This window comes from Thermobia domestica, chromosome 9 (genome assembly GCF_964235325.1).
Source record: "Thermobia domestica chromosome 9, izTheDome1.hap1.1, whole genome shotgun sequence".
NCBI lineage: Eukaryota > Metazoa > Arthropoda > Insecta > Zygentoma > Lepismatidae > Thermobia > Thermobia domestica.
The window spans coordinates 27954357-27976990 of NC_137462.1; the positions used below are offsets into that span (position 1 = coordinate 27954357).

Consider the following 22634-nt stretch of genomic DNA (forward strand, 5'->3'; position numbering starts at 1 on the left):
CCGTCGAAAGCGCGATGTCTTTCACGCAGTATACGCCGTCCAAGACCGATAAATATGAGCAGAAGTTTTGGGTAGCTGTGGACAATGATACAAAATATGTAATAAACGCATTCCCCTACCTGGGCAAGGATGAGTTTCGTCCGGCAGGGAAAGACTCAGAATATGTTGCGATGAAACTAGTTCAGCCCTTCTTGAAGAAAGGAAGAAATGTCACGTGTGACAATTCCTTTACTTCCGTAGCACTTGCTAACAGACTACGTTCTGCTTCTACTAGTCCAATAGGAACTATGAATCGTTCACGCAGGAAGATTCCAGTTTCTGTGAAAAAATCAAAGGCTCCTTTACATTACACACAGGTGTTACAACATGGACAAACTACCCTCACGGTTTACCAGGCAAAATCGAACAAAAATGTCATGATACTGAGCACAATGCATCCACAAGTATAACTGCAAGCAGATGGCAAGAAGTTACCTGAAACTGTTATATATTACAACAAGACAAAGAGTGGTGTAGATTCAGTTGACATGATGGCTCGCAAATATTCTGTGAAGCCTGCCAGCCGACGGCGGTCTGTACACACTTTTTGTAACTTGCTGGACCTGGCAGTAATTAATTCCTGGGTGCTGTTCAAGATGGTCACCGGAAAGGTCATTGAACGTCGCAAATTTATTTTGCAACTTTCAGAGGAACTGGCAGAAAGGTACATGATAGGAAGGAATAGAGAGAGTCAGACACCGGGAACATCAACATTTTCCAGCTCTACAGAAATTACACGAAGGCGTTGTCAGGTACGCAAGAAATGTAAAGTGGGTTTTGCACGATCATGCAATGTGTGTACGTCTTGCAACAAGGTTGTGTGCAAACAGTGTACTGCGAAAGAAATGAAAACATTTGTATGTGTTGCATGTCATGCAAACTGATCATATTGTTTGCACCTTGAGAACGGTGGTGTAGAAATTCAAATGAACACTTTCCACAAAACATTTTTTTCAGTTTCTGTTAGGATTTTCCCCATTTATTAGTTCAAGAAATATTCCTAGCTAAAACTTTTTGTAATATGAGCAGAAAACAAATAAATGCGCTGGGGCATATACTTCAGATGAAACGTAAAATTTTCATACAAAATAAAAGCACTCGAACTTAATTCCATATATTCTTCACTCTAGCCTGCTACCCCCTCTCCCACTTCCCCTGCCTCAGAACAATGCTAGAATAACGTGATACGTCTCTGTTGAAGTTTTTTTTTTTTTAGTGGATTAAGTCATATAATATTAAGATTTTGAAAAATATATTTTATTTGCTATAGAATCGAAAGAAGTGGAACATTTTTGTTCCACTGGGCATTCTAGGTATCTCGGAAGTGCGGGCATTCTAGTGTTAAAGAGTTACCGACATACATAACAATACAGAAAATAAAACATGAAAAATGAAAATGAAACTTATTACATATAAAATAAACACTAAAACAAACAAGAGACATGTCAAACTATACAAGGAGAAACAAAGACATCAATCTTGATTATATATAACATACAATATATTCCTATGATTCACTATCTATAGATAAAATTTTGCACCTACTTAAGTGATTGTCTATAATGTATACATTCATACACATGTATCAGAAGGGAATAGAAAAGAAAATGAGAAGAAATAGAAAGGGAGAGAAGAAAAAAACGACTGCATGGTAACGCCAGGAATAGTTTCGTGTGTAACAATTTTTTTTTTTCTTTCTTACTGAAGACCTACATTAGAAAGATATTCTTTAAGCCAACGTTTAAAAGTCAACACTGAACCAGAGTTTCTGATGCTTTCAAGGGTGTCATTCCAAGCTTTGGTGACAAATAGTGTGAAAGATTTGGAAAAGAAATTAGATTTGTGCGTTTGAACGGCGAGTGTTGTATTTCCTTTAGAACGGGTATTTAGTGGGTGAGTATCGCCGAGAAATTTAAATTTAGAGGATAGATAAGTAGGTTTCTTACTATTAATTATTTTATATAAAAGTGTTAGAGAATGAATGCGGCGGCGGGTATTTAGATTGCACCATCCTAGTTTCTGATAACAATGGGAGATGTGGTCGAAGCGCTTTTTATTAAATATGAATCGAACGCAGGCATTCTGAATGCGCTGTAAACGTTTTGCCAGATCTTCGGTTAAATCAACATATGCTGCATCACAATAATCTAAATGAGAGATTACCAATGACTGAACCAAGGACGCCTTAATGGATTCCGGAAGAAGGTTTTTTAAACGCTGAAGAGAATGGAGTGAGCCGTAAGCTTTCTTGCATACTCTATTAATATGGTCTGTCCAATTTAGGAATTTATCGATCTGGAGTCCTAGGCTATTGACGCTATCGCTTACAGGAATGGCTACATTGTTTACAAGAACATTCGGTAGGCTTGTAATATTGATTGTGGAGAGTAGTTTACGAGAACCAAGCATGATATATTTTGATTTGGTTGGGTTTACTTGCATTTTTGCACTGACCATTTTTACGTGCCCATGTGCAAATACTTTCAATGTCACTGTTTAAGTGATCAATCGCGGTGGTTAAATTTAGGGGATTAGTGGTTAAATAGCATTGTATATCATCTGCATATAAGTGATATTTACAATGGGTGATGTGCTCAGGTAAATCGTTGATGTATAAGGAAAACAGAAGAGGTCCTAGGACGCTGCCCTGCGGGACTCCACATGGAACAAGTTTCGTATTGGAACATATGTTATTAGTGACAACTTTTTGTTTTCTATTTGATAAATAGGAGCAAAACCAAGATAAAATTGTCTGGAAAAAGTTGTAGAAGGAAGACTGTTTGGCAATCAGTATGTCATGGTCTATAGTTTGGAAAGCTTTAGAAAAATCTAGTAGGGATAACAGTGTAACTTGGCGTTCATCCATAGCGGCACGAATATCATCAGTGATATTTACTAGAGCAGTGCAAGTGCTATGCTGAGATCTAGCACTGATCTGAAACCTAGCATTTGTTAGTTTTATAAATATTGTTACAGTTTCGAAAGATATGTAATAAAATTTGATACGATTATTTTGCTATAATGTTGAAAACTATTATAAATTAAAGTACCTATATATTAAAATGCTAGGTTTGTATATTTGTCTCCAACAAAAAGTTTATATGTTTCTCTCCAATCCTTTCGACAATGAGATCTCGTAAGCCACAAGTGCTAGAAACGTGCCGTTTTCGCTGATCTATTTCAAATTTTGTGTAGATTGTCCAGTTCTAATTGAATATTTGAGAACCTTGGCCGTTATTTCTTTATTACATTTTTAAGGGGGTACACTGGAAGTGTTAAAATTGTAAAAAAAAAAAAAAAAAAAAAGTAAAGCATCATATGCTATGAGTTCAACATTCCAACACAACACAGTTGTATACAGGGGTTGTATATCTCTCAGGCGTTTGTTTCATGGCCAAGTGCAGGCTAAGATGAATCTTTATTGTTTGGAGTGTTGCCAAATGAACACCATATATCGACATTATAATTAATTATGTGTATAATGTATTTGCTTATTACATACTGCATGCAAGAAGAAAGAAAACACTGACCATACATGAATTAGAAATTCCAACCGGAAGTAGACTCAAATCTTGCAAAGTGTGCGAGATATTGAAATAAATCTCCCCTTTATGATACCCCTTGCCGATTTTTTTTATCAAGACGTCTTTCATTTGTATCTGTAAAGGGACATGTACAGATGTTGTGAGGAATGAGATGTAGTAAGAAGATTCACGCTCCTATGTGAATGATGCGCTGTGTAGAGAGCGCAGGATCAGCTAATATGCTTCTATGTTAGTTTTGCAATATTTATTCATTTGTGTAAAAGACTTAAGTGTACAAAATTATTAAATTCGTTGTTTGAAGCCCATCCCAGTGGCTAGCGTGCCCGCATTTAGTGCATGAGACGCCAGTTTCGATCACCGATGGGAGGGCCTTGAAATCTGAACTCATTAAGGTAGTTTGGGTTTTACCTTAAACTGTATATAGTTCCGGTGGTCAAAATTGATGCTGAACTTAAGCTAACCCACAATCATTGCTTGAATGGATGTTTGATGCAGGATTATGATGAATGCTTCTCTATATATATATATATAAAAAAAAAAACAGTGGATTATTATCCAGAAAGGAAAGAGTTGTAACAAGAAAAAAGGTAAAAAAGTAGTCATTATTGTTGCGTAATACGAACAGTAAGTACGAGGCACGTTCAGAAAATAACCTCCGATTGGTCACTGTGCGTGAAGTAGTGGGGCAAGCGCTACCAGCTTTGCACAGACGTGTGTGGTAGATCAGTCTGCATCCAGCCGTGATACAGTGAAGCTTGTCTGATCACTAGTTCTACTTTTGTAGCGTTTCAAAATGTGTGCTCCAATAGAAAAGCCCGCCAAGTGCGAGGTGCGAGCTGTTATACGTTTTCTTGCGGCAAAATAATATTCGTCAGCAGCTATTCATAAGTTCGTTTATTTAAAAGTGGACGAATGAATATTCATGACAAGGGGAGGAGTGGCAGGCCATCAGTGGGCACTGATGAAGTCGTTCAGAAAATTGATGGGGAAGTTCGTGAAAATCCGACGTTTCACAATCTCGGAACTTTCCGATGAATTTCCATAAATTTCCAGGATTTTAATATGACGTAGTGACACAAAGATTAGGCTACAGGAAGTACTGTGCGCGATGTGTTCCCAAGTTTGTGGATGCGGTCACAGGCTGGCTCAAGGCATAGGCGAAAGATTTTTATGCTGAGGGAATTTCTAAACTAGTGCAGAGATATGCTTGAATGTTTATGGAAATTACATTGAAAAATAGAGCAAAGAAGTAGTTTTCAGGTGTATATAGTAAATTCTTCTTATTTACTTTGGTGTTTCTTTTTTAATCAATCGGAGGTTACTTTGCGAACGGCCCTCGTAAAGCGAGGAAAAATGTGATTGATGTATATAAATTTAGCATTTCCTTTAGTATTGGTTACAGGACGAGACGAAAAATAAGGATATATCGTCCCGATTCTCGAATGATTTTTTCTTGTCTCGTATCGATTCTCGAAACGGAGTTTCATTTTTCTCCTCGTTTTGTGTCGACCCGTATAGCATTCAGAGTTGGCGTGGGTCAATGAAAACTTGACCCACGACCCACTGACCCACCACCCACCGTGACCCACCATGACCCACCACCCATCATGACCCACTCTGACCCACCACCCACGGTGATCCACTCTGACCCATCACCCACCATGAACTACTCTCATCCACTTTGACCTACTCTGACTCACCAAAATCCATCGTCACCAACTCTGAACACGATCCACGGCCTCTTCTGAACTGACTAAAGAGTTTACACTTGTAATAAAACAAGAGTGCGAAATTATCACTAATCGGAGTTTGAATTTCTAGTCAATCGCTCAAGCACAACTCTGTTACAATAACGGTGGATCTGACCTTTACGATATAAAATGGTAAAGTGTTTGTCAGTGAGGAAATTGAAGCAGTTCGAGGTGGGGGAAAATTAGTGTGTGCCTAAAATATACTTGTACTAAGAGAGTATTCTTGGAAGTGTTAATTTCTGAACGCATTCCCCAAGAAACTTCTATTCGCAGGAAAATATCCCTGTACAATATGGAAAAGGTTATGGTTTCTCAGTTCACAGTATTTTTCTCACAAAAAAACTTGAAAAATCAGTTTTTCATAGTGTATAAAGGTGGTCTGATACCCTATGTGAGAGCATTTCCATAAAGCATGCTCATAATTGTAATTTGTGTAATCACTAAAACACCACGTTAAATATAAATTACAAATATGCATAATTGCAATTATTATGAATATTTATTCAAAGTAGTTTATATAAAGCAAAGGAGAGAGTTACTAAAAATTCCGTACAAAGTTGAATAACATAAGCAATTAGCCATTAGTAATACAAGTATACATTTTCCGTAACTCGTAATTTTCCACCTTAAATCTGAAATCGGATTTATTTCCTGTTGGTAACTTTTTCGTGGTAAATCGTCCGCAACGGAATGATGTCCATGCTTTAGCCAAGAAATAACTAGCTCGTCTATTTCGAGCTTGTCTAGCGGTGGGTCATTAACATTGATGAGCAACAAGTTAGACAATGTTTGAGCACTTAGTCTATTTCTAATATGTCATCTGTAAATTCATAAGGAGAAATCCCCGTTTGCACTCTGTCGTGGAAATTGATAATACTTCTACCCGATTTCTGCAACTTCTCATCGACAATCTACTTGTTAGACTCAAGTCTGATAACGATTTTTCTTGGTCAGGTTTGAAATACTCAGCAAAAAGTATCATCTCTCCATCACCATACAACATCTTTTCCATATCGACCATGTCAGTTGGCAATGTCGACCCATGTAGAACAGAAACTTCATCTACCACACCTTTGATAGGGAATCTTGTGAATAAATTATCAATTAAAGCCTGATAAACTGATGATTTCTTATTTGTTTATAAATTTAATTTTTGTAGTTACACATGAAGGTTTGATACCATTACCAAGTTTCCTCCCCCGTCTAGAAAGCGAAAGGGAACGAGGCTCCTGGAATGTGTTCAGAGGTGAATGGTAATTGAAGGGGAAGGAGGGAAATTCCCACACTGCTGTTTGCCATGTGCCAAATTGCGATGAATTTCAATTAAATTATCATAATATAATTATTTCCTTGTTGAATTATCAATACTTTTCAGTGCCAAATCAAAGTAAGTAGACCAACGTAAAGGGGATAAAAAGTGTAAAATTTTTCATACAATTATGCGTACAATCCAAACTTAAAAGTTCCGTGTAATTAAGCTTACAGTACAAATTTTATGCCTATTTTTCTCACAACTTTATGGGTTGATTGCCTTGTGCTGTAAGCGCTCCATATAATAAACATAAGCTTCAGCAATTATTATAACAGAAAGCAATGGATATATGAAGCCAAGCACTGTATTTTTTGTTTCTGATTTTTTTTCTTAAATAACATCGATCGTTTTCGATCATTTTTACTAGAGGTGGGCACGAGTCGAGCTGAAACTCGACTCGACTCAAAACTCGACTCGAATTCGAGTCGAGTTTCGAGCCGTGTGAAAAATTGTTTTCTCGAGTCGAGTTTCGAGCTGAGTTACCGTTTTTGAGATCGAGTTTCGAGTCGAGTCAAGTTTGGTACATGGCTCGCTCGTTTAGCTCGTTTTAGCTCGATTTGAAATCATGGCCTGATTAAACTGTAAAGCGAAAGCATGAGAAATGTAAGCCGTACTGTGGAATACTTTCAGTGTTGCTCACGAGAGGGGACACTGCTTGCATCTCATCTCGTCTCGATAACGAGAGCACAATAGATTTTTTTTTTTTTTAATAAAAGGACAACCTCAAATGTCGTGAGCACCAATATATGTATATACTGTAGCTTTTACCATCAAGGATGAGACCTGCACGGTCGTATTTCTGAACTTAAGCAGAAGCCCAACCCGGGTAGTGATGTCAACGGGCTCGGCTCGGTTCAACTGAGCAAACAGCTCGAGCCGGCTCGGTTGGAATGAGCCATCGGCTCGGCTCAATTGAGCCGATGACCTGAGCCGACTCGTTCGGGATGAGCCACCGGTTCGGCCCTGGTGAGCCATCGGTTTTTGCCGTCTCGGTTAGGTGAGGTGTTGACTCGGTTCATTTCTCGGTTCGGCTCGATAGTAGATGAGCTGTGAGCCGAGCCACTCGATCCGTTGACAACCCTAAATATGGGCGGAGCACCGCGGTGATTCAGATAACTGCTAACTCCAGAACAGAAAAAAAAAACAGGGTTGCCGGGGTATTCTAAGATGGATATAGGCCTATACATGATGTGCCTCATGTAACCCCTCTTTAATCAAATTTATGTGGGCATCAATTTATCTCCAGGTATACACCTTTATGCTATAGCCGTGTTGAAGCAGCTCTCACGTTATGAATACTCGTAATTAATTAATTAATACATACAATTTACCATATTTTCCAATATTTTATCATATATATCTCGAATAACCCCTCCAAGCATAATTATCAACATTAAATCTCCTTGTCTTTATATATGTGACTGTGTATAGCTGTGTTGAAATGGCTCCCATTATGAATGATTAATAAAAGGGATAATTCAAAATTGATCACTTTTCTGAATATCTTATCATAGGCTATGTGGAGAAATTACTAATTTTTCAGTATTAACATATTGGTTTATTAGTCTGTTTTTCTGTTAGTATCAATCATTATAAAGAATTCTAGTGACAAAAGAAATCATACTTAACTTTAAATTATCTTCATAATACTCTTTAGTAATATTCCTATATTGTTTTTAGCTTTATAATTTTCCTATCGTATTTTTAAATTCCTCATATTTAGAATTTCTTGCGAGAAGAATAATCGTCATCTAGTTTCTACATATTATTATTATTATTATTATTTATTATTTATTATTATTATTATTATTATTATTATTATTATTATTATTATTTTATTATTATTATTATTATTATTATTATTAACAATATTATAAAAGGCCTATTCCGGATAACAATGTTGTTATTTGTATAATATGGGCAGCTCGTGGAAACATAATTGTATGCCACATTTTCTGACTTTCGAGTAGTATGAAAAGAAAGTTCATCATTCCTATGTAATTCGATACAATGACACATACCAAACAAGTTTCCCTTGTGGTTTAATACCAATCCGGTCCACCTAATAACTTAATTTTACCAGAACTGACAATTATCATGATGTTCGCTAAATCCTCTCGTATCATGGTAAAAACGAAATGAATCTATAAGTTTTATGTCCCACGATTTTGGCCGTTAGGCTAAAGGAGACGGTGATGATGAGAGATGAGTGAAATGGTGAATGAAGAAAGTGTGAGGAAACGGGAGAATCCCGAGAAAATCCACGAGCACGGTGTTTGTCCACCACAAAGTCCACAACGGCGCGAGCTGTGATCGAACTAGGGACCCCAAGCACCGGAGGTGAACGCTCTACTACTGAGCTACCGCCCTCCCCCCACACACATCATGGTAAATAAAAGTGATGACTCGCTTCTTCATATTTTGTATAGCCGGAAATTCTCTTTTATCTTATTCATTGGAGGCAAACGTTCTTACAGATTAGACTGGAGTGCAACTGAACACGTGTGGTTTATTGTTCAACAGCCCTGCAACTCTGCAAGTAAACAAGTACCACAAAACGGAATCTGTAATCAGAGGTCCCTCCCTACAGAGGTTCAGACTTTTCTTTACTGAATAGTTTTAAGCTCTTTCCTTTTTTATAGGAGGCAATAAAAATAGCAGAAGAACAATATTACTTTTCTGCGGCAGTGTGTCATTTATTTGAGCAAAGCTATAGTAGTCAAAATTTGCAGACACTCCTCAAATAACAGGAAGAATCGCACAGCTATTTACAAAGGCAATCGAAAAACAAGTTCATTTCTCTGCTTTCACGAAAATATTTACATGTGTGACACTTTGCGTGCTGAATTAATAATAATAATAATAATAATAATAATAATAATAATAATAATAATAATAATAATAATAATAATAATAATAATAATAATAAGTAGTGTCATTGATAATAATTGTATTGTGTATGTATAATACTTGAAGAGAGTACTTGAAACTACACACACGATTAGGCTCGATTTGGCTCAACTCGAAACTCGAACCAAAAAATTCCTCCAACTCGACTCGAAACTCGACTCGAACCAAATTCGAGTCGAGTTTCGAGTCGAGTTGGAGGAATTTTTTCGAGCCGAGTTCTCGAGTCGAGTTCAAACATGTCTGTTTCGAGTCGAGGTCGAGTTTCAAAGAAACTCGCTCGAACTCGCTCGTGCCCATCCTAATTTGTACAAACCAACTCACTACCAATTTTCCTATATAGAAAAGTGCCCCTCCCCCACATAAAAGAGAATTTTAAAAATGCTAGGACACATTCTGTTTATTTTCAATAAAGAGTTAATACACTGAATTTCAGCTCCGTAAGGTTTAACGGCTTGCGAGATACTCCATTTTTTTTCCGCAAAAATTTGAATCCTCACTACCTCCTTTAGGATATATGCATTATAATAAAAGCAACATAACATCCCAATTTGGATTAAGCCGAACTATATACCAAAAGTAATTTCATTTGACTTGGCAATTTGACCGTGATGATCATGGCACACATAGTTACATGCATTTTTTTATATATTTACAATGATTCAAAAATGTATTTTTTTTTCAGTAGTTAGCTCTAAAAACTCACAGGTCTCGAAAGCCAAGTTGTAGTGTAAGTCCTATTGCTATTATTACAATTAAAAATATCAATATCCAAAAGTGCCTGAAGTTATTTTTTCACTTGGTTAGATATACTCACCTCAGGTAGGTAGACAGAAACAAGTGTGAAAAGGAAGGGAAATGAAGGTCTTGAAAGTAAAACAGAGACAAATTTACCAGTCTTCAGAAGATACTGTCTACAATGCAGTGAGCAGAGAGGGTCGGTAGATCATACTGAGTCGGTGGGGTCGCAGTGGGTCATGGTGAGTGGTGGTCACATGGGTCATGGTGGGTGTGGGTCGCAGTGGGTCACGGTGGGTGGTGGGTCACAGTCAGGCCCGTGCTGGCCCACCGGGACGTGTCCCGATGCGCCCTCCTAATATCACACTATTAAATAATGGTACAAGTTTTTAGTAATACATTCTTACGTTTTATTGGTAAAGAACCCGTGAAAGGTGCAGTGCGCTCTTTACATTGGGCGCCCTTCCGAGACCACATCAAAGATGAACGATTTTATTTACTCTTCTGTATAGCACAGTTCTGTACAATAAATACACACAGTTACTGTTGGCGAAGAACCCTTAAAAGGTACAGTGCGCCCTTTACATAAGGCGCCCTATGAAACATCACATTATAGATAAGTGGTTTTAGTTATTATTTTTTTAAAAAATTTTATTCTTCTGAATTTTAGTTTTGTATTATAAATTCATACAGTTGCTATTGGCAGAGAACAGGTAAAGAGTATAATCACTTACAAAAATATTATAAAGTTATATAGCTATAAAACGAAACAAATGTGATACATCAAGAATAATTCGGATAGTCATACGTACGATGCATTTATGTAATACTATACTGACACTAGTCTCTAATTTACGATTTTTACGGCATCGAAGCTTTCACAGTCTTAATATGCATCCATATATGCGAGCATATTGATTGTTCCTGTGTGTTTTAAAGCAGTATTCGGATAATCAGTACCTGTTGTATTTCTGAAATATAGCTGTATTAATTTCCGTAAAATGTGGTCTTCCTGTCACCACAGCACGGCGCGTCCTCAGGTTGTGGATCGAGGAGAAGGCCTCTGGGATATAGAGGTTAGCTGCGAATATACTGAGTAAGTAGTCGCGGACAGACAAGGGGTGATAACCCAGCTTGAGAATTTGGTGTGAGGCTAACAACCTCATCCTGTAAAAAAGGATTGTTCAGATTAGTTCGCAGAATCCTCGGATCAGAACTGATAACTTGGCACGAATTCCGCAAAGTAAAATCGACATAAAATTTTGGAACATGAAATATAAGAAGTCTCTATAGATCAGGCGCGTTAAAATTTGTAAAAAAAATTAGTTTAGAAATAGAGGTTGGACCTAGTGGGATATCAGGAAGTTAGACGAGAAGGAAATGGAGGAGTCAAGTCGGGAAATTTTACGTTCTTTTACGGGGAACAAAGTAAAAATTACCAACTAGAAACAGGGCTTTCCGTTCACAAACGAATACGTAATATCAGCAATTACATAGGTTGAATTTGTTAATGATATATTTTCTTTTACTTCTCTTAAGGGTCGGTGGTGTAATATTATTATTTTAAATGCACATGCCCTAACAGAAAATAAGGATGGCGATTTAAAAAATACAGTTTTTACGAAAGAATAGAACGAGTATTTGATTATCTCCTGCAATACCATATGAAAATTCTGTAAGGCGGTTTCAATGCGAATGTAGAACCGGAGGGTATTTTCAAACCGATTATAGGGAATAAATGTTTTCACAAGGAAGGTTGTGACAACGGCGTTAGACTCGTGAACTGTGCAATATCCAGAAACCTTATCGTGAAGATTACAAAATTCCAACATCGCGACATTCATAAATAAACTTGGACTTCATCAGATGGAAAAACACATATTCAAACTGACCATGTTTTAGTAGACAGAAAAGAACAGTCTAGCATAACTGATGTTCGGTCGTTCAGAGGAGTTGATTGTGATAGTAAGAGAGAGATTATCGTTGAATAAAGGAAATATTCAATATCTGAAAACGAAGCGGTTTAATTTTTTTAAATGGAGGAGAGTCAGGTGAGAGGGGAGCCAGATTGAAGTGCCGAATAGATTCTCGGTTTTAGAAGGTTCGGAGTGCACTAGTGTTCACGATACTTGGTTGAAATGAGAGAAAACATTAAAATTTCAACAAAAGAAATATTGGAGCACGCAGAAATACGTAACATACATTCATGGTTCAACCAGGAATGTACTAAAGTAGCAGAGAAGAGAAAACAGAAGAAACTGCGTTGGCTACAAAATCCGAACGAAATAACTACATAAAATTTCATTATCATCTGGTAGTGACTTCTAAAACTTCTAGAACAAAGAAACGAGACTTTTGAAAGTTAAAATTAATTAACTTGAAGATAATAGTGAAAACAAAAACATTCGGGACATGTATAAATGCATCAACGAACTTAAGAAAGGCTATCAACTTCGTGCTTATATATTAAAGAAACCGAAAGGAACAGTTCTTACTGATATAGATAGCATCTTAAATAGATGGAAAGATTTCTTTGACGATTTGCTTAACACATAGCCAAAAACTAATGCGCGTGGAGAAAGTGAAATGCATGCAGTATAACCGTATATTCCAGAACCTAACCAGACAGAAATAGAAATCGCTATTTTTTAAAAAATAAACACATATCTCCGGGTGGACGAAATTCTGGTTGACTTAATTTTAGCTGGAGGAGAAAAATTGCAGAGCAAGATACACAAACTCATTATCTGGAACAAGGTGGAATTACCAGAAGATTAAAGAGAATCAATCATTGTTCCAGTTCAGAAGAAAAGCAACAAAACAGATTTAATAGTTATCGAGACATTTCTCTTCTGTCAACATCCAATAAATCCTCTTAAACATTGTATTAGGAAGATTGACTTCATCCGCAGATGAAATTATTGGAGATTATCATAACGGATTTAGGTAAAATCTATCAACTATCGACCAGATATTTACCATTCGACTAATACTTGAAAACAAATGAGAGAATACAACATTCTGGCACATCAATTATTGACTGTAGACTCCTAGTAGGAGGGAAACATTGTACAACATGCTTACAGAAAAGGTAGATTAATTAAGATATGTTTAAATGAATCCCAAAGTAAGGTTCGAGTAGAGAAATTCTTGTTCACGAGCTTTCACGTTGGAAATGACCTGAAACAAGGAAATGCGTTGTCGTCATTATTATTTAACTTTGTTCTGGAGAACACGATAAGGAAAATCAAAGACAGCAATCAGGTCCTAGAGCTGAATTGTATTTGCCAGGTTATGGCGTATGCTGATGATGTAAATTTAATAAGTAATGATAGAATAATAGAAAGGAATGAAGCAATCTTAGTTAACGCCTGCAGGGATATAGGCTTAAAAGTAAATGCAGAGAAAACTGAATAAATGGAAGCTTGTCGGGATCGTAATACTGCATTTTATGGATGCGTTAAAATTCCAAATAATATTTTCTTCCGACAAAGTGGATACTTTCAAATATCTAGGATCATTATTAACAGACCAAAACCATAATCACTAAAAAATTTGATGTCAACTGAAAGCAGAGATTTCGTGCTATTATTAAGTTAAAAATCTTTTGTTGTCGCTAATTATGTTGAGGAATTTGTAGCTCAAAATATAAAACGATAATCATGCCTGTTGTGCTGTATGGTTGCGAAACATGGTAACTGACTGAGGGAAAATCACAGACTGAAAGTATTTGAAAACAAGATTCTTAAACCAATATTCGAACTCCAAAATGAACGGGAATGGGGAAAGGAGGAAACTTCATAAGGAGGAACTGCATAATTTTATACCGTTTACCAAACATTGTTAGGCTCATCAAGTCTAGGAGGCTCAAATGGTCATTTTGTGTAGCCAGAATGGAAGAAATTAGAAACGCTTTCGAAATTGTACCTGGAAATCCAAATAGGAAAATGACCATTAGGAAGACCGAGGCACAGATGGGAGGACAATATTAAAATGGTTCTGGTAGAGATTGAAATATAAAATAGAAACTGGGTTCAGTTTTGTAAGGACAGAAATCAATGGACAGCTTTTGTAAACGAAATCAATGGACAGCTTTTGTAAACGCGGCAATGAGCCTCCTGCGTCCATAGGTGTGCTATATTAAGTTGTTGATACATTTAGCTTCTTTTTATTTGACAGAAATGTTATTACTGGAACTAAAAAGTTTTTCTGTAGTAAAGAGGATTTCTATTCGAGGTTAGCTATTTACGGTTAATACTAAAACAAATTTGGTGGTGATTTTGATATAAAATGGTACCCATACTTTCTTTCAAAGTCTCTCTCTCTCTCTCTCTCTCTCTCTCTCTTTATATATATATATATATATATATATATATATATATATATATATATATATATATATATATATATATATATATATATATATATATTACCGTCTGTATAGGCGCCCTTTTAGTAGGCTTGTCCACCGCCCTCATTAGTATCCCAGCACGGCCCTGGTCACAGTGGGTCATGGTGGGTGGTGTGTCACAGTGGGTCACATGCTGTTGACCCACGACCCACTGACCCACTCAGAAAACTTGACAAACTTGACCCACTGACCCACTGACCCACTCCAACTCTGGTTGCTAACACTCTCGCCTCTGGTGCAAGTGGTCCCAGCTTCGATTCCCAGTAGGGACAACCGGTTGAAAAGGTGTAACAGCTTTTTCAGACCGATTATCCTGAGTGAGGATTTTTTCTGCCTTTTCCCTGCCGGGCAGTGAGATCGTCGTGGGACGTCATCTCTCATATGTGTGTGATGGACTAATATGGCCGTCCATCCTGAGTTCTCTGTCTTGTATGTGTGTGTGTGTGTGTGTTATTTGCGGATCTTTCAATTTTGAACCCTCCGTTCGAGAGAGCATCAAAAACTATCTGAAAGAAGTTATGGAATTTTTCGCGTCACTCTTACCATTCCTGAGATATTTGCTAAAAAAGTTCCAATTTCGGCAGATTTAAGGAACCACATCTCGGGAATCGTAACTTATAGAGAGATTATATTTTGCGAATTTTTCAATTTTGAGCTCTCCATTTTGAGCATATGTCTTCGTAAAACAACATGTAGAACGTTTTAACAGAACATTTAAACAAAACATGTGAAAAATATAGTACTCAAGGAAATTATAAATGGATAGATATATTACAAGAATTGTTTAGTGAATATAATAATAAAGTATATAGAACAATTGGTATAAAGACTAGAGAAGTTAATAAGGAAAAATAATTCTTTTTAAGTTCGTTCTGCCAATGCTCTTTGCACATTCTCAACTGGTTTATAATGTAATAGTAATGATATAAAAATAAACCCATATAGAGTGATATTCGAATTAATGCTGTGAGAATCTAGTTTTAATATTACTGTATAAGTTATCGGTGTTCAAATAAGTAAATATTACGATATATCTTCGTTGCATGTAAAAATAAGCGTATTTTCGAGAAATATTTTTGTAGAATGAAGAATGGAATAGTGCATAAATTCAAATCAGTACCATGACAATCATTAACCAGCAAGAAGGACTGACTACATGCCTGAATACTATTCTTTAACCTATAGACCAGTCGGAACTAGAAAGCTACTTCGTTAACTTTCTATATTTGTTCAGGATTATTCATTATTTGATCCTCAAGAAATTCGAGATAAACAACAAACAAACTAGTTCTGTACGAAGCTCAAATCTATATCTTCCAATTGTTTTAACACGGATCTTGCCACGTATCATCAAGAACTACTATATTTCAAATATGTCAAAACTAAACAATGACTCTTTGTTATTCCTCAGAACCCAGCTGGTAATATTGTCAGTATAATTTATTGCCGTGACTACTTTGTCGTGGTGAAGTGTGCAAATCGGATACAGTGCAAATCTATCTTATACTGGAAAAGATAGAAAACTAGTATTAAACAATATAATCGAGATTGCTTAGCGTGTGCTGAAACGAAGTTTGCGAACGGAGTCATTCTTAAGGAAAGATGTTATATTAAAACTAGCGCATCTCACGAAAAGCTAGGAATAAATTTAGTATGTGAACTTCCCACCAGTCATAGATATTCCTATATCCTATCAATATCTATTTGTTACTTTCCATATTCATGTTTGTTTCATTTCTTTAAGAAACACTCACACGAAGAAAGTAATAGCTAATTTAAAGGAAAATACTACTGTATGTTCTCTTATCCTTGTACCATTATTTCTGACTGTGGCCTACAATTCCTTCTGCACTTGTAGCTGATTTATTGTGAGAGACACGGAATAAACCAAGTTTTCATTTCCGATTATTTTCCAAGCTCTAATGGTCTCACAGAAAGGACTCATAAGGAGTTAAATAGGATTATTCGTTTAAAAGATAACTCAAAGCATCCAGATTGGAACAAGGTTCTGAAAAAGCCTCAGGAATTGCTTGCGAATATTCTCTATAGCAGCACCAAGTGTGCTCCTTCAGAATGTGAATTTGTATCTCATTCTGCGGTAAGGATGTTTAAGAAATCTTTGGCATGGCCTCCAGGTCTGGAGAATATTGAGGGGAAAGAGAAGCATGCCATTATCTATGCAGATATTTAAATAGAAAAGCAAACAGAAGAGAGCTCAAATTAGAAGACGATTTTCTTATTTTACGAACTAATTTTCTTTCCTACGATGACAGTATGTGGTAGTGATTGTATGTTTTCTTGAGACATTGAATTGATTACTGAAAACTTCTTGTCGATATCTGTTACCGTTTTTCTTGTATGGTAATCAACGTTGAAACTTGAAACGGTTAATTTCTATCACTTCCGGTTTGATTAGATGGTTAACAGAGGAAATGGAACATATTCTTCGGACAGTGAATCGATCGCAAAAAGCCGAACCTCGTTATCTTTTCGGTTTTATGAAAATCAATATTGAAACTATTTCAAGTCCAGTTCTCTCACTCGTACTGTTTTTGCTCTGATATCTGTGAACAGATGGACGGACGGACATACCCGTTCTATAAGACTTCTGATACTTATGCATAGTATACTTTGGAAGTTTAATGATTATGCCTTAGCATCTTGCCGATCTTCACTATTTTTTTTAAAATTTATGATAGCCAATCATATTCTTTCCATCTATACTACTGTCCAAATGTACAATAGATTTTAAAAATTTCTGTAAGTCTTTATACGAGCACAAATATTTATTTATAAATTTTGGAGATGGATATTACAGTATGTGATGAATTTCTGTACACAATATTGTACAAATTAACATACAAGTATGTTAATCTGCATAATACGTAAACAAAACATGCATCTATTATATAAAATACATTTTTTAAAAAAGTAAATACGTTAGCATGCCTTTTGGGACGAAAGATGTGGAGAGTGATATTCTTATTTGTATCTTATTAGTTTCTTTTTCTTAAAAGAGTTTATTTAAAGTACCACGATTATGCACCCAGGCTAAGGGATTCGGTGATGAGATGAATGATAATGGTAGAATGACCAAAGTGGAAGAATACAAGAGAATCTCGACACACCTGTCTTTTAGTAGGAGTTGCAATGGAACTAGGTATTCATGTAGAAGGTTGAGTGCTTACTACTGAGCCACTGAGATCCCATTTGTATATTTGTGAATATAGATTCGTTAGCCTACCCTCCGAAAATGTTTTCCTGGAAGGCTGGGGTAAAATCAAAGTGCGAGTAGACTGGACTGGGACTGTATTTGCTAAAGAATATGCCCTGGACAAGAAAAAATGAAAAAATTTCATCAAATGAAACTCATTCAGTTTAACGTATCACGCTTATGACCTTTATGCTATGGGAGACGGTGATTAAAGCAAGTGTATGATGATGGAAAAAATTGTGAAATGAGAATGTGGGGGTATCCGTTGAAAACCCACGAATACGATATTATCCACCATAAACTTATATGTGCAGAGATCGAACCAAGGACCCCTCTCACCAGAGGGAAGCGCTCTACCACGGAGCCTCCGTGCCCCGTCTCTGGACAAGAGAAACATGTAATCACAATTTATCTTATCTCCGGAGGGAGCGGTTGGTCAACTCCTTCGGAAGTATACCCGAGAGAAACATTATAGATTATGGTTAACGTGCTATGAAGAAACCTCTTCATTCAATTACGCTTTTAAATATTTAATTTAAATTCACTTCTGAGCAGTTCAGTGTTTTAGCTACTAAAGTAATGGTGTGTGTATATATACAACTATGGTACTCTATTTAACGTAAGCATGTGCTACTACTTTCATTTATTGTTCTTCTATTCTATTTATAAATGTTGTCCCTTGTTCTATTATAGATAGTTGGATTTCACTGAGTATTGGAAACATCCTTTTCTAATGCAGGACATTGAAACAATAGGACTTATTCTAATGATTATAGGAAGTCTTTTGTCTGCTTACGGATTGGTGGTGTGCTTCGTCAGTAAGGTGAGTAAGGTAACTGTAACTATGCAAGTAGATGACTTTTTAAATGGAGTTGTGAGGGAGTAGAACTGAACTGTCTGAAGCCAGAGTGAAACTAACTACATTTTCGTGCTGTAGGAATGTGTGCCGTAGAGATCTTTACATTGGTATTAGAGTAAAATGAATGCATAAGGGATTTGATTTAAGATTAGAAACAGCGCTGTTTCCTTCTATACTGTTTCCTTCTATATTATTATTATTATTATTATTATTATTATTATTTTGGTAACCTATTCACCTTCCTTTTTCCTCCCTATATTCCAGTACAGTATATTTTTGCAATATAGAGTTGGTGTTTTCTTAATTTAAATGATCTGGTATTATGGTTAGTCTTTTGTCAGTCATGTGATTGCTATACTTAAATTTAATTGGTTGTTTATCCTTCCGATGAAGTAGCTTTGAAATTAAGTGAGCGGGCCCGTCACTTGTTCTCTTCGCGAGGTATGTGTTAAACTATATTTATTATTGTGTATAGTATATTTTATTTTGTGAATTTAAAATCTATTCTGGTTTTTTTCCGTGAGTACATATATATAAAAAAATGTAGATAGAAAATTGATAAATATTCTAATTGAACCATCAGTTCAAATATTGGTATTGCATTTCTGTGATAAAAATAATTATATTTCAAATATGGATTACGTTGAAAATGACTTGTGATAAGGTAGGATCCATCTTGGAATTTCATTTCATACAACATGTGCCTGATGAATTTTTCAGTAATTATAAATTTCATATGGTTTTTCCATGAATCAAATTTATTTAAATCTATTAGTGGTTGAAAATATTTTTAAAGATTGAACAAAACTTTTTTTTTGAACTTCACAAATACGTTGTTCTATTCAACATTACATATACCTTTTTTTGTTTTTATTAAAAATAATAATAAAATTTGTTAATGCTATCGGAATTCTTTTTGTGTTGTTTATCAAGTAGAGTTATGTTCCTGCAACCTTTGAAGACTTATTATTATTTGTTGAACTTTAGCATACCATTCTCTTTCAGTAGCTTACATTTTTACGTGCGTTAAGCGGCGTTGTAAACCACATACCTGGCCCGGGAAACTCTTCTCGGAGGGGCTACTTGTTTGAGTAGAGGGAAGGGAACGTAAAACTTTCTTTCCTGATTTTCAAAGATTTAGTTTTTCTGGGAAGGGACGGTAATGGCAACATTACCCACCTTGGCTGTTACAAAAGAAGAGAACAAGTCATTTATATTTTTTTATGGTATGCTTTAAAAGTTTAAAGTCAGTTACAGTCTTCATTGGTAATATAAAGCAGGCGGGATTGAACCCAATTCTTGGCACATGTTAGTCAATATCCTTACTTACTTGTTTATATTCATCATGGCTTTTGGTGGTGATAGTTCCTTTTTTATGGATGAGATACCACTTTTTAAGGAAAATGAAAATGTAGAACACGTAGAACAAAGAAAGGTCGAATCAATATTTTTAAAAGAAATTGTTACAATGAATCCAATTGACCAAAGACAGGTCGTAGAAACGTTATCAGAAGAGAGAAAGAAAATTATAGATGGTATAGATAAAAAGTTATTGGAACAAGACAAGAGTTTAGGGGCTTATGTAGATAGGTTATTGAGTAAATATGATAATGTGATCACTCATCGTATAGGCTGCATTAGTGATTTTGTATACCATATCCAAAGAAAATCAGATGAAGTGATACGTGAGAGACAGTACCCTTTTTCTAGAACTCAGCAGAAGGAATTATCCCATATTATTGAACAATTATTGGAAAATAATGTTATTCGTCCTTCACTCTCTGAGTTTAGATCTCCTTGTTTTCTAGTTAAGAATAGGGATTCATCTTCCAGGCTAGTAGTAAATTTCGCTCGGGTGAACAATATCATTTGTGGAGATGGGGTCCCGTGTCCGAACCTCGACGAGTGTATTAGTTCGCTTTCTGATGCAAAAATTATGTCAATTTTTGATGCCCGTCGAGCTTTCTTCCAGGTCCAGCTGTCCCCTGAGAGTAGACAGCTCACCGCCTTCGCTGTACAAGACAAATTATATGAGTACGATAGAGTACCGATGGGAATCTGCATTGGGACACAGGCTTTAATGAGGGCTCTTAACGATATATTGGGAGATTTGAGAGGAAAGGGGGTTGAATTCTACGCGGATGACATTGTCGTATATGGACGTTCTATTGAGGAACACAATTCCATGCTTGAACAAGTTCTCTCTCGTTTTTCGAGCAGAGGCCTCACTCTCTCTCCCGACAAATGTAAGATATTGAGGACAAAAATTGAATTTTTGGGCTTCTTGATCGAGGATGGTGAGATTAAGATGCTACCCGAAAGGCTACAGGCAATTAGGGATATCAAACCCCCTCAAAATCGACGTGGCCTTGTGAAGATTTTGAGCTTTTTAAATTTCTATTCTCGTTTCTGTAATGACTTCGCGGGCCTTATCGAACCCTTATCGAAAATGCGTTCTCCACGTGAGAAATTTGTTTGGGGTCCCAGAGAGGACTCTTGTTTGGAGCAAATAAAGCGAGCTTTTGAAGAACAGATTATTTTGTCCATCCCCAATTTAAATAAAAGATTTTATTTGCATGTAGATTCGACGTTGAGATCTCAAGCCGCAATTTTGTCTCAGAAAACGGACGAGGGCTTGTTGAAACCAGTTTGGTTTTTCAGTAAGACTTTAAAACCCGCTGATTTTAATAGAACAATATATCAATTGGAATTACTTGCCATATATAATGCGGTGATGCGCTTTCGTTCATTCTTGAGTAACGAATTTACTATATTTACAGATAATAATGCTCTCGTACACATGTTACGTAATCCGAAGAATTTAGGTCGTTATGGTAATATAGTACAGAATTTATTTGAATTTAAATTCAAAATTGTGCACATTTCGAGTGCGAAGAATTTTCAGGTGGATTTTTTGACGCGGATTTATGAAATCAACCCCACGGATGTAGATGTTGATCCTTGTTCCATTAATTCCGCGGAGAATTGCATGTTTAGTCTATGGAGTTTGCCATTGTCACATACAGATATTGTACAACATCAACGAACAGAAGTTGATACTAAAGATATTTATCGAGAGGTGGTTGAACATGGTGGGGAATACCAAGATTACAAGATTGTGAAGGATATCTTGTATCAAAATACTAAGGCGAAATATTCACCTTATAAGGTTTTGGTTCCCCGTTTACTTGTCCCTATGTTATTAAGTTATTATCATTCGATGTTACCCAATGGGGCTCACCTTGGGATTTTGAAGAGTTACAAGAAACTTTCCAAGTATTTTACTTGGAAGAACATGTACGACGAGGTTCGAGAGTATGTGAGAGGGTGCCATGAGTGCCAACTCTCGAAGGCTAGAAATTATCTTCCTCAAGGGCAGTTGATCTCAGAATATTGTTCTGAGGTGAATGGCCATAACTACGTAGATTTGGCTGGGCCTCTCCCGTGTAGTTATGGATACCGGTACATTCTACTTTGTCTCGATAATGCGTCTCGATTCCTTCATTTAGTTCCTTTACGTAATGGAACGAGCAAGCTTGTTATCAAAGCCCTGAATGATATTTTTTGTCGTTTCGGATTTTGTCGTTCTCTTACGAGCGATAGGGGTCCGTGTTTTTCTTCCGTAGAATTCAAGAATTTCCTCTTTGGAAATGGAATAAAACATATTAGGAGCTCTCCTTACTTTCCTGGTGGAAATGCAGTTGAGAAATACGTGAGATTAGTAAAAACTAGTCTGAAATCCTATTTGAATGGAAAACAGGAGAAATGGGCATATTTTATAAACCAACTGCAGTTTTCTCTGAATACTGCTGAACATTCAGAGTTGAAATTTTCTCCATTTAGATTGTTTCTTGGGAG

General features: G+C 36.3%; 1 long non-coding RNA gene across 1 annotated transcript in view; it reads left to right on the top strand.

The window, feature by feature from the left end:
• LOC145693939 (uncharacterized) overlaps nucleotides 1-22634 on the top strand; it is a 49894-nt gene that overhangs the window by 24214 nt on the left and 3046 nt on the right. The window contains exon 2 of the long non-coding RNA XR_014132856.1: nucleotides 18611-18740. This is a non-coding gene — a long non-coding RNA (uncharacterized LOC145693939). The remainder of the gene's footprint in view (nucleotides 1-18610; nucleotides 18741-22634) is intronic.